The sequence below is a fragment of the Sminthopsis crassicaudata genome, chromosome 4 (assembly GCF_048593235.1).
Source record: "Sminthopsis crassicaudata isolate SCR6 chromosome 4, ASM4859323v1, whole genome shotgun sequence".
In the NCBI taxonomy this organism is placed as follows: Eukaryota; Metazoa; Chordata; class Mammalia; order Dasyuromorphia; family Dasyuridae; genus Sminthopsis; species Sminthopsis crassicaudata.
The window spans coordinates 364,827,487-364,841,590 of record NC_133620.1 but is presented as its reverse complement, the minus strand read 5'-3'; the positions used below and the strand labels follow the sequence as shown (position 1 = coordinate 364,841,590).

General features: G+C 38.5%; 1 protein-coding gene across 9 annotated transcripts in view; it reads left to right on the top strand.

Annotated features, from left to right (window-relative positions):
* Positions 1–14,104, top strand: part of CUEDC1 (CUE domain containing 1) — a 123,262-nt gene that overhangs the window by 41,951 nt on the left and 67,207 nt on the right. The window contains exon 1 of one of the 9 annotated variants that reach the window (XM_074261871.1): positions 179–199. The exons of the other annotated variants lie outside the window; for them this stretch is intronic. The gene's annotated coding sequence lies outside the window, so the exon portion shown is untranslated. Of the gene's footprint in view, positions 1–178; positions 200–14,104 lie in introns of those variants that run through there. 9 annotated transcript variants of the gene reach the window in all.

Genomic DNA, 14,104 nt, shown 5'->3' with positions numbered 1-14,104 from the left:
TGTTTTAGGAATGAATGGAATGTATGTTTCTCTATCCCCCTTTTATTGAAAGCTTCAAAACTTTACAAGTCATTATAGGAACATCTATGTAGGGCCAAAAGAGACTTCAAAGGCCATTTTTTTTGACCTTGTCATTTTACAGATGATGAAATTGAGACCTAGAGAGATCAGTCGACATTTGCTCAACATCACATGGGTGGTAAGTCTGTCTGGTGGAAGGAAAGATATCATACAGTCCATTTTGTTGGACTTTATTGCTCTAAGGATGCTAATAAGAGACCTGGTCTGCATTGGGACAGGAAGGTAAAGGGAGCAAAGTAGACTGCTCAGCATCCTGTCTTGCTTCTATTGAAAAGAACAGGTTTCTTTATAATCTGATCTTATCCCCAAGCACTTGGTCTTGAATATGGAGAACCATTTGTAGCCTCTGAGCAGGACTCTCATCATCTGGAGGTTGCTGCTGCTGCTTTGAGTAATCTCTTACAGACTATTCCTTGACATTAAATAATTATTAAACACCTACTGCTTACCAAACTGTTCTTCCCCTTGGAGTGCTTACATTCTATTAAGGAAAAATAATTCTCAGAGATAATTAAATATGAAATAGACACAAAGTAAATATAAAGTAGAGGTATAGTGTGACTTAGTGAGAGCTGCTATTCTCTGAATCAAGGAATCCTGGGTTCAATACCATCTCTACCACAGAACAGGTATTATTGTGCACTGGGGAAGTTCCTCATTTTGAACTACCTATAGTACAGGGCAGCCTGGTGGTGAAGAGGATTGAGCACTAGTACTGGGGTCAGGAAAATACCCAAAAGTTCAAATCTAGTTTCAGATACTAGCTGTGTGATCCCGGTCAAGTCTCTTTACTCTGTTTGCCTCAGATCCTCATTCGTAAAATGAGCTAGAGAAGGAAATGGCAAATCACTTCAGTGTCTGCCAAGAAAACCCCAAATGGAGTCACAAGGAGTCAAACACAATTGAATGATAACAACACCCATGTAATTACAAGTCCTATGAAAAATATGCACACTCACATATAATGAGTAGTAGACTATTTAGGCAATATAAATAATAACTCTTATTTATAGCATTTTAAGTTTTGTAAAGTACTTTTATAGGTATTTTATTGGTTATACATATCTATAATGTATATATATGTGCATATCATATATATGTCATATCATATATATGCACAATTAGAAGGAGGAACACCAACAACTGAGGGTATTAATTAGTCAGTCAACAAACCTTTATTAAGTGTTGGAGGCACAAAGAATACAGTCCCCATTTTCCTTGCATAGGAGGCAGTCCTGGAGAGTGGACCTGGTCATTAGCAGCCTGAGGGCATTAATGGCACTCTTTATCTGAATTGTATTTCTAGCCTTCTACTTGGCATTGTGATTATTTTCCTGCCCCATCCCCTATTGCTCCCTTCCCTCCAGTTTGCTTCCCAGTCTTAACCAGGAATATCCCCATAAAAGGGAGTGGGGTGGGATGAGGTGAGGAACCTGTGCTGTTTGTACTTCTGAGGTCAGAGAGACCAGCAGGGTCTTAATTCCTGGCACCTCCCCCAGTGGCCTGGCATTAGGAAGATGAGTCTTATTAGCTGGGGGAGGGGGTTGGTTATTTATACAGCCTGTACTCACCAGGCTTCAATGATAACTAGTGTTTATATTTCCTTTTACGAATGGCAACTCTGAGTGGCAGGTGGTATAAGTGCTATCACCTAGCATTTCACAGAGGAAGAAACTCAGTCTCAGAAAGGTTGGTCACTTAGCTTAGTCAATTTTCCTCCTGACTTCGAGATTCAGTGTTCTTTCTCCTGTGCCCCATGATGCCTTTTAATCAGCTCTAACCATAAATAAGGAAAGGCAATCTTGCCCCTAAATATGCTTGTTAATACTCCTTAATCCCACTTCTGATGATGATTAATGATATCGCACAGAATAACATTATTTTTTGCTCCTCAAATGTCAAATTGTGCTTCATTTATTTTTTCCCTTTTCTTATTCCGAAAATTTCAACAGTTCTCTACTGCCTTTAGGGGGAAATGCAAACTTCTGTTTGATATTTAAAGACCTCCATCCTCTAATCTATTGGTCCAGGTGATTCAATGTTTTCCCCTTCTTCTCCCCCAACTCCCTCTTTTTACCTCCCTGGAATTCAAATAAAAATCTCTACATTCTTCTCAAGCTTGTCCTACTTGCTGATTCCTGTACATTTGGCGTGAACATCTGCCTTTGTCCAGACTGTCTCCCCCATATCAGAAATGCCCTCCCTCCTGAGCCCCGTATCTTGGAATCTTTAACTTCCCTTCCAAGGCTCCATGATGCCTTCCATTTAAATTTTGTCTTGAGATCTCAATTTAAGGTCACACAATATATTCCCTTGCTTCTATGCACCACTAAACCCAATCTAGTCTGCAGAAATAATATTAATGCAATGGCTTACACAGCAACTTCCTCACAAGAGTTCTTTAACTTCAGAAATTGCAAATGTTTCAATTCAATAACAGCACCAGAGTGCTGTGCTGGACACTTAAAGAGTTACACATAAAAAATCATCCCTGCCCTTAAGAAGTTTACAACCTAATTGGCATCTAGGTGATATAGTGGAGCCAGGATAACCTGAGTTTAAATCTGGCTTCAGATATTTATTAGCCCTGTGATGCTGGGCAAGTCACTTAGCTTCAGTTTCCTCATCTGTAAAATGGGGATAATAATAGCATCTGCCTCTGACTATTGCAAACGAAATAAAATTTTTGAATTGCTTTGCAAACCTTAAAGCATCATATAAATACTAGTTATTATTACTATTATTATTTTATTGTTATTAATGGTGTAACAGAAAATCCTCTATCTCTTCTGGCTGCAATTTAACCCACTTCCTCATTATTGATGCTCAGTAAAGGTTCAGATTTAGGGGTACTTGAAATTATAATGGTTTAAACTGGCTTATCTTGGAAACCTGACTGAGAATCATTTTCCAACTCATACTACATTAATTTTTCAGGATGAATGTGGCTTTTTGCCAGACTAACTATATAATCTTGGATAAGTCATTTCCCATGCCAAATCAGAGTCAAAAATGAGGTTTTCTAAGGTACCTTCAATAGGTAGCCAGTGGTCTGGAATAATAGTTCCCAACTTCTTTTCAAGTATGAGGATCCTATAGTTAATGTAAAAAAAAAAGATTCATGGAACCCACATAACAATCATTAGCATTATTATAATAAATACAATGCTATTAAAATTAAAAAAAATTTAGTACTGTAGGCACTAGTTAATTAGCCCTATTAATATCTGTTGCTTGAGAGTGGGAAAGATATAAAAGCTTGAGTTTAGTAGTATTTGAAAATGAATGAGAATTGATTAATCATAATAGTTTCTTGAGATAATTGAATAATACATATAGGTGAGCTAGAATCTCCTGGGTATGGAATCTGAAGATGTGCAATTTTGCTCCCAGGCTCTTTACCTTTGTGGCTTTGGACACTTAATCCTTCTGGACCTTAGTTTCCCTTTTTCATAAAGTACAGAGGTTGGGGTGGTTCAAAAGTACTAACCTTCTTTGTGTTATGAAGCTATGAACTCCTACTCAGGATTGTATTTTTTAAATGCTTAAAAGACATAGGATAGCAAAGTTCATCGATTATATTGAAATAAAAATGTATTTTCCCCCATCCAATTTTATGGACTCCTGAAATCTATCCAAAGATTCCAACAATCTCCAACCAAGGTCTCTTCCAGATCTTTGATCCTATGATTCTGTTTTTCTTAGACCACATGAGAGATGTTTGGGTATTTCTGGGTTTTCATATTAATTGTCAAACCCCTTGTCTGATTCTTCAGCTACCAGGGTAGAAGATACTGAGTTAGGAAAAAAAGCTGGGGATATTGAATTGGGTTGGAAAGGCAGAGGCAGTAGAACAAGGAGATAGATAGCTTTGGGGGACAAGGGGAGGACAGCTTCCAGGTGGGAAATTATACATGTGGAGGAGGGTGCTGCTTCTGAAACCAAATCCAGAATAACATCACAAGCTTTAGAGCAAAGAAGGAACCTTGAAAAACAACTAGCCCAACCCCCTCATTTTCTTTATTTTTTTCCCTAGTTCTAAATTCATTTTCACTTTATTTTCAGTTCCAAATCCCCCCCCCCCAACCCCTTTATCCATTGAGAAGGCAAGAAAAACAAATCCATTACAAATATGTATAGTGATGGAAAACATTTCTCCCCATTAGCTATGTTTCCATGCCTTTCCCCTCCAAAAGAAAAAAAAAAAAGAAAGAAAGAAAAAGAAGAAAAAACCTGCTTTGAAGTGCATTTAGTCTATCAGTTGTCTATCTGGAGGTGACTAGCATGTTTTATTATGAGTACTTTAGAGTTATGGCGGGTCATTGTGTTGATCAGAGTTCCTAAGTCTTTCAAAGTTGGTTATCTTTAGAGTATTGCTGCCACTGTGTAAATTCCAATTTTCTTGTTTTAGAGTTAAGGAAACAGAACTCCTCTCTTTCCCTGGCCCCCAGAAAAATAAACAGAATTCTGAAACAAAATGTCCTGCCTCTAGAAAGAAGATGGGAGACTGCTGGTGTGATTAGAAGAGGCTTGGAAAGGGAAGATCACCCTGACATTGAGAAATAGGTTTTTCTTTTTCCTTTTTTTCTTTTGAACAACATCCAAACTGAACTCTGAAGTTGGAAAGATATTCAAGTTGGCCTCAGGCTCCCACAGAGCCTAAATCCAGGTTATGCCGCTTGTATGTCTTCCTTATAAAGTCATGAACAAACCACTGTATTTAGGGAGTGGAAAACTGGGAGGAGGATGAATTTCATACATCTTTACTTCCTTATTTTAAATTAAAAAAAAAAAAAAGAAAAATAACTTTCCATACTCTGTGCTCTCATCTTCCTTTTTCAGAGACCTTGGAGGGTTGTTGGTGGGTGTTTTCTTGGATGGCCACATGTAATAGAATACAGGCAACTCTAGGTTATCTCTCCATGTGTTATCCACTTTATTTTTAGTCTCAGACCATCTAGCCCAATTCCTCTGTCAGTTGTGGATGTTCAAGGAATGAAAACATTTCAGATGTTACCCTCAGCAAAAATATAAGCAAGTTGGGAAGTCGAGTGGGGAAAAATATGGCCCAAACGCATTCCAAAAACCAAATATAAATCCTCTCCCCTGCCCCCACTCCCCACCTGTTGTTTTGGGTTACCCTCGGTAGCTGACCTCTGCATTAGCTCAGATAACATGTTTTATGAGGGTTGCCCCAGGGAGGAGCCAAACTGGTGAAAGAAGAAGGGGAAGACTTTGGAGAAGACTCCAGCGTTTGCCTTTTAATTGCCACACTATCTTAGGCAAAGTCTCTGAATTCCCTGGGACAGCTGCTGTGGCGTTAGGGCCGAGTCAGTTCTTCCACTTAGCCTGCCAGTCATTTCATTCACTTACTGACCACTTGGATTTAGTTGTGCTAACTAATCTTGGCACCTTTCATCAGAGGAATCCAAATTCTTTAGCAGAAGGGATTCCTCATGTTCACAGATGTGAGTTGGGACTGGGAGTTGAGGGAGTCAGATGATATCTCCCTTTTACTGTAAGGGGAAACTGAGGAACTGAATGATTTTCTTGGAACAACTCAGTCCATCCTAGTACTTCATTTGGGATCCAATGCTCATGTTCTCTGCCACCCCTCTTTGTTCTGATTCTATCCTTCTTGGGAAAGAAACTGCAAGCTCTTTGCTGAATCTGCTATGATAGCATGGCAGGTGGTATGGTCCTCAGGCTGGGTATCAGGAGAGCTAAGCTTGATTTTCCAAGATACTTCCTGTCTTAACTTTTCTGCTTTCATGCCCATCATTATGTTATCCTGAAACTTAGGACATTTTGCTAAAAAGTAACATCATCTGAAGCATTAAGATAAAAACAGTACAAATTGCCAAGATGGAGAATGCCAGGCAGTAGAAACTTTGTAGCTCCTGAAAACTTTGTGTATATTGGCCCATCTTATTCATAGGCTAACAATGTAAGCTAGTATCTATTCACAGTGGTGGTGTGCCAATAATGATTTGTGGTGATTTGTGGTGTGTGCCAGTAACTATTGCGGTAACATCACAAAAATGATTGACTGTATGTCCTGATAGTAGGTTCAAAAATATAATCATGTTCACTTGAGCTCTTTATCTGACCCTAAATTATCATGTGATTTAGGGCAGGTCACATAAGCCCTTTGTGTCTCAGGATTTCTGATTAACAAAGAGACAATACTTATTCCTGGCTCTCTCTGAGAACATCTGCTGAGGATGGGTCATAAGAATATAATCATTAGCACCTAGATGGGTTCTTTAGCTCTATATTATCTCTTGATCTTTACAACAGTCCTTGGAGGTGGATGTTATTATTATCTCATTTATTATGTTATCTCATTTAATCCTTGTATTAACTCTGTGAGTTAAATGCAGTTGCTATTTTCATTTTACAGATGAGGAAACAGGATCAGAGAAGTAAAACGACTTGTTTACTGTCACACAACTAGGAAGTGCCCAAAGTAACTGCTCCAGAGAGATAATTGGGAAAGCACTTATAGCTTTGAGAAAGAGAAAAGTTCTATTTTCCCCCTAAGGTCAGAAACTATGTTGGTCCAATTTACAAGGTATATGACACCCAGAACAACATCCTGAACAAATAGCTATTTAATAAATTTCTCTTGATGAATGAGAATGATAAAAATTCAAGGGACTATTATTATCACTCCCTAACTGCTGAGTTTGCCTCTGGCATCTTTTCCTGGATCTGGCCCTGGAAAATTTCAAACCTTCTTCTTGGTGCCTTTGAAGAAGAAAACTCAGGCCTCTTCCCCCACCTCCTTTCCCACTATATAGATCAGATTATTTACCATTTTATGACTTTATGATTTTCTGGTGCTTGGGGATCCCTACTTCTCTCCAGTGGACTCTTCCAGTCATTCCCTTGGAGAAGGGGGATCTGGTTTAAGCTACCTTATGTTTTGTAATCATTTACTTTTTTTGCAAATCAAATTTCATTAGATCACCAGCTTCCTTTATAATTTTACTGATGCTCTAGCTTCCTATTGATTGTCCTGTGGCCAAAGCTCAGGGACTTTGGCCTTATTTTCACCCCTTCTCCAATATCCCTTCCCCCAAATAATGATCATTTATAAACAAACCCTTGAGCCCACTGAAAGGTTTTGCTACTTAAAAGAATCCTTTGGTAAACCAGATAGGATTTTCCCCCAAAAAATGGCTTTTCTTAAATTGAGATTTACTTGTAATCTGTCCCCATATAAGAAAGCTACTTCCCTTCTCTTTGCTGACTCTGTAAGAGAGCCTTGGGTGAGTCCAGGCTGTTCACTTTTCATTCCCTTCTCCATCTTAGTGGTCAGGGTTGACCCTTTCTAATACCCTGGGCCTGAGGGGTAGTGGTATTGGGGTTTGTTTTGTGTGTTCTGTGTATTTTTCTTTTGCTCCACCAATCTGGTCTCCATGGAAACAGGTGCAGCCTTTGTGTTTCCTTTTGCTTTGGGCAAATCAATGGTGATTTTTCTTTGTGTCTCTTCCTCCCACCCCCTCTTTTTTATACTTAAGCAACCAGCCTTAGGCTTTGTGGATCTGTGAGATTGTGGAATTGATGGGGAGAGACATCCTCTCCATGTGCAGAAGAAACAGGTGAGGTTGGCAAGGAATGAAAACATTTCTCCCCCCTTTTGACTCTTTTTAAGCTCTGAAGGACAGGGTTCCTTGGAGTGGGTTTTTACACTTGCTAGTAAGCAACTAGGGGCAGAACATAGAGGGGTAGAAAGAGGGTCAAAGTACCTAGGTTTGAAGCCCAGCCCCATCACTTAGGCCATTTTGACCTTGAACACTTCTCTGGACTTTAGTTTCTTCCACAGTAAGGTGAAGGGTGAATGATGATCTTTTGAGTATTCTTTGCACCTTTAAATCTATGGCCATATCTCCAATGTCTTATAATCTGGAGAGTCTGAGGAATCTTTATTTATTTTGCTCAAAATAAGTTATTCACAAAATGGAACTTAAAACAAATCAAGGTCACTTTTACTAACTTAGAAATTTTTTATTTTATTTGAGGTAATAAAACATTCTCATTATATGGTCCTTCTTCTCTGAGATGAAGGGCACCAATTCTCTAATTTTATAGAAAAGGAAATTAAAGTCTGAGAGCTGAGATAGTCTTCCTTATGCTTACAATTGCAGGAAATAAAAATTAGAGAACACTTCTTGATGCATGTAATAAAAATTATCAATCAAATTATACAGACAATACATACATCTAAGAACAATGAGGAATATTTAACAATAATTCTGTGTCACCTCTCCCTCTTCTCTGATATGATGTAGTGAGGGCCACTTTCAGTTCAGAAGTTCCATGATTCCTTGAAATAAGCTAAAGAATATGTCATCAGAGGGTCAGATTTTGAACTCTTAAGAAGGATAGCTTTATGGTCATGAAACTGGGATTTGGGAGGTTGGGACCTGTGATCTCACTGGTGGGGAGAACTGCTACTTACATAAATCAGCAACTCATCTGGAATTTATAGTTTTAGAGAAAGTGTTCTTAATCTGGGATCTGTAAACATATATATATTTTTAAAGCAATTTGATAATTGTATAGTTGTTTTTTTCTATAATCCTATGCATTGTATTTTATGTATTTAAAAGCATTCTGAGAAGGGATCCATAGGATTTATCAGACTGCTAAAGAGATCTATGACACAGAGAAGGCTTAAGATCCCCTATTTTAAAGACTTATCTGAGGGGCCCAGAGAAGCTGTGACCTAGGATAGGTCACACAGCACCTATGTAGTCAGGGGTGGAATTTGAGAGTCCTATCTTTTATGATTTCCACACTGGCTTTCTACTCACTATTCTCCACTGCTGCCTGAGTTGATATTTGGAATTTTATCAGAGTCCTCCATGTGAGTCTTCCCTGTTCCTTCCAAGTTTTCTGAGGAACTGTGGCCAAAAAATCCATTATCTGGTACCTAACTATATGATTATGGTGAGCTTTTTAAAGTTACTAGAAAAAATAGTATGACTCATAAACTTGTTGGGGCAAATAATCGAACCTCTGTCAATTGTGGTGGGGCCTTCCAGAGTCTACTCTCTGCTTCTTGGACTTTCATACACAGAAGAAGATTGATGTGATGGGTAATAAATAACTTTTGTGCCTCATGATTGTTACATGGCTGATCTAAATGGTAATAATATATTTCATGCATTTTTTTTAAATGCTAAAAGAGCTTCCTTAACAGGAATGAGACAGCAGTGAGAAATAGGAACCACTACTTCAGGGAACCTTGGCTACAGTCCCATACCTATCACCCTGTGCTCTCTCCATGTGTCATATAACCCATGGCAAAAAATAGCCCAAGGGATCTGGGGTCTGGGAGCCCTCTGCTCCTGGTCAGAACACAATATGCCTTGGCCCTGAATAGCCTCCAGCAGCAGCTGTGCCCTCTCTTGTCCTCAAAGCGGTTCAGCTTTCTCTTTAGAGAGAGAAGGGTGGGGGTGGTGGAAGGAGAGGGTGAACTGAGGTGACATAGAAAACAGAACCATTGGAGCTTTTAAAGGATAGTCGGTAGTTTTCTGGGTGAGCTGTACTTATCCACAGTCATCACTGTGACTATTAACCAAATGACCTGATGAACAGAAGTGGTAATATAATGGTCATTCAGTGACAACACATAAATGTATTAAAAACCAAAGTGATTATAATTAATCTTGTTGCATTTTGTCAGGAATTGAATCCCAAGCCTTATAATTTTTTTTTTCATTTAAAAAATATGACCTATTAAAATTGTTGATATGCCCACCCTTTTTGCCAAGGCTATATTTAATTTCAAATTAGCTCCTATGGTCTAAAAACCTGGTCTGAGAAAGGAATAAGTCTTTGGAGAGATCTCATGAAATTGACAGACTCTCTGACTGGCCAACCCTACTTAAGGGTAGGCCTTAAGGGACTTAAGCGAGTCCCTTTTCCTACACAGACAAAAGCAATCTAACCCAGATGGAGTTATCTCACAAAGGAAAGGACTTTCCATTCGGTTCAATTCATCGTTTGGCTTTTGTGATTATTATCTATAATGTATACTGTATGGGTCTTCTTTGTACATAGTTGTTTGCTCGTTGTTTCTCCTAGTTAGATTTCAAGTTCCTTGAGAACAGGGAATTTTTTTTTTTTTTAATAATATCCTCAGGGCTCAGCAGTGTTTGGCAAATTGTAGGCACTTCAATAAATACTCCTTAAAGACTTGAATTCAAAAAACAATTAAACACCTCATCAAAAGTCTTACCTGTTTAACAGTGAATACAAAACTCCACACAAATATGGTAGAATGTTTTAAGGATAGAGGAAAGATTAAAATAATTCTAATTCCCAGAAGCTCTTAAAGTAGCAAACTACTTTCACATGTATAATTTAAATTCCTGGTATTTAATCATTAGATATGTCAGCTTGTGGGTAAAGAATCTAGGCAAGAAGACCTGGGTTCTAGTACTGCCTCAGTATATTTAACTAAGCAAATCACTTAACCCCTGTTTGATCTATGCATTTTTCTAAGACACTAAGTTTCAGGGAAGGTACCAACCTGCTGTGGTAGAGAGAGTTTCCTCCCCTGGGGCCTTCCATCAAAGAAATCACTAGCCTGGTCCCTATCCCCTACTTGACTTAAGCCTATTCATTACTTCATGCTCTGCCTTTTAGGGAGTTGGAAAATAAAGGATTAACCTTTTACTCAAAGGCTTTAAATCACTCGTCAGTCCAAACCTTCTCTAGGCTGAACCGTAGTTTGGCTCTATTTAAATGGTCACCTTTTAACCCTCTCTTTTCCAGGCTAAAGAATGTCTATTCTATTCACTTTTCTTTGCAGACTTATTGTCCAGTTTACTTTTGTTGTTTCCTGAGTCTTTTGATTTTTCTGCAAGCTCATCTGCAGAAATCTCTGAACTATTGAAAATATCATTTTTCAGGATATGGGGAAACTCAGGTGATATAAAAATGAAATATATCAGTAAAATTTATTTTAGGAAGAAAAATATCTCTCTTCTTCATTTCCCTTTAGCACAGAGAGATTTCAACCGTTCTAGCTTCAGGATTCCGAGGTTATATGGTTCTGAGGAGTTAGTGGTAACTCTCAGGTGATAACTGATTCTGACTTCTTATGCCATGTCTTAATACTTACACACACACACACACACACACACACACACACACACACACAGAGCTTTGCAGAGAAGCTAAGGAAAAACTAACTTCTGCTCTGTCACTTAGTCACAGCAGAGGAAAGCCATTTTACTCAAAGTCTGAGATTGGGATTACTTCTTTCCCCCCTTTTCAAAAACAATATCCTTTATTAGTAAGCAGGCAAAACAGCTGATTCTCCTAAACTTTCCCAACATTTTATGAAGGAATATGATCCCAGACTGAGTTATTGAAGGAAAATTAAAACTGAATGAGAAGGATTTAAGAAGAAAGTTTGTTCCAAGATTGGTAGAGAGATCAGTCCATCAGCCAATGAGTTTTGATGAAGTCCTTACTATTTTAAGACACTGTGCTAAATGGAAAGGATTTAAAAAAAAAAAAAAGAAGAAGAAACCCAACATAAAATAAGTTTTGTCCTCAGGGAGTTTATATTCTATTGGAGAAAACAAAAATGTGCCCTTATTAGTCTATTCAAAATATATATAAAGAAAATGCAAGGTAATTGGGGGTAGAGTGGAAGACACTCCCTGCTTTGTTAGGAGGGGGAAATGTCAGAAAAGACCTCATGGAGGAAGCAAAACTTGAGCTTTGTTTTGAAGCAAACTAGGGATTTTAACAGGTAGAGGTGAAGAAGGAGGCATTCCAGGCATGGGGCACATAGCTTGGGTAAATACAAGGAGATTGGAAATAGAAGGCTGATGAAGGGCTACAAATCCAGTTTGACTGGAATGTAGAGTATAGGAAGGGGAGTCAGGTGAAATAAAAGCTGGAAAAGTAGGTCCTTGAAAGTGAGACAGTACTGGAATGCAAATGGAATTTATCTTTCTTAGAGTCAGATCACTTAGGTGAAGCAGAGACAAAAGGACTCTTATATCAGTTGGATTCTCTGTTGCAATCTCTAATGTGGATTCTCTCCGACTTTCCGAGCATCTCTAGACCTCCAGGCCATCCCCCACTTTTCTCAGCCTCCTCATTACTCTTTTAGATTCTGCTTTCTTCCAGGTCTTTCTGCTATTGAGTCAGGTAGCTAGCTGGACAAAAACCAAGGTCTTCCACTTCATCCAAGAACATCTCAAGTCATCCTGAATTATATCTTGTTACTGGACCCAGATGGCTTTAGAGAGGAAAGTGAGGCAGATGACCTTGCACAGCCCTCTCTCACTTAAATCCAATTGACTTGCATGTCATGGCATCCCCTCCCTGTTGTCATGGTATTTTTTGAGAATAAAGGACAAACAAAAAACAGCAAGAACAGCTGGACAAAGCAATTTAAACAGGCCTGCCCTCTAGAGGTCTTCCAGACTCAAATGGTCTATGTCCTGTTGAATAATTTTGTAAGGATAATAGAGAGTATTAAATAAAACTATAATTAGGTAATAATGGATATTATTAGATAATGCTTTTCTTCTGTTTTGATGAGCTCTTGTTTGCTAGAAGCAAAGGAAGGACACCGAGCTAGTATTAACAGGCCAGGGATGACTGGCAGATGAAGAGTAGAGTAAGAAACATCATCCAGAATATTACATCCAGAAGAGGCAGTAGATAGTCATATGGCAAGAGGTAGGGCTAAGAAATGCAGAAGTTTAGCCTTGCTATTGCACTGGTCTTCATAGAATAACTAGCCTTATGCATCTCTTTTAGGTTTACAAAATATAAATATCATCTTATTTGATTCTTACAACAACCATAGGAAGTAGCTTCTTTTACACCCATTTTACTGACAAGGAAACTGGAATAGACACAGATAAATGACTTGCTCAGGTTCACCCAGCCAGTAAGGCTGGATTTGAATTCTGGTCTTCTTGACTCCAAATCCTGTACTGTATCATATTATACCACCTAGCTGCTAATATTTAAGGAGCTTAGCAAGGTCTTTACTTATTTGGCTATCACTTGACTGTTCAGAGTTCTGGGGAGCCCTCTAACACTGTAAGTTGTGATTGAAGGTGCTGCCCAGCATTGTTAGAAGGAGTTTCCTTGAACAAAACCAAAACAAACCAACCAACTAACGAATTCCCACCCCATCACAGATCCAGGTCCTATGCCCTTCTTAAATTAAATTTATTAGTTGGAACATAAAGGGGCATCATGCTTAACCTTTTCCTTGATGGTCCTTTTAAATCAACAACCTATCCTAGCCTCCAGAGAATTTATGGAAAGACTACCCCAGATTGAGAATGCATGGGCTGTGATTTGGAGATATTTCTGTTTGAATTTTCCAAAGTCTTCTTCAACATTACATACAAAACAGACTCTATTTCCTTTCTTTCTCCTCACTGATCTTATTAGCTTCCCAAATATTTCTGTTGAAGGCTTAGGTCTGAACTATAGGTTGTCATCCTCACTTCTTCTCCATCCCTTTGCTTCCCATTCCCTCATCTTTGAACAGTAGCCAAATCTAGTCTATTTTGCCTCTTCACCTTCTCTCTAATCTATACTCTTTTTTGATTCATATCATACCATGCTAGTTCAGGCCCTCATTATCTCTCACTTGGATTACTGCAATTACCTCCAGAGATCCTTGCTTTCACTCTGTCCTTTCTCTATTCCTCTTTCCATATAATTGCCATTTAATATTTCCAAAGCACAGATCTACTCATTACTCCCATACTCAAGGAGCTTTTAGTATAAAATTGCCTTTAGCATAAAATAATAACCCCTCTGGCATTTAAAGCTCTTCAAAATCTGGCTTTAGTCTATCTTTCCAGGGTGATTACACATTATTCTACTTCACTATCTTCCAAGTTCTGGCCAAACTGCGCTACATTGCTACTGGCCGTATTTGACATTTTATCTCCCATCAACTCCCATCATCCCTGGGATGCTTTTGCTCCTTACTTTTTGTAAACTATATCTTTACTTT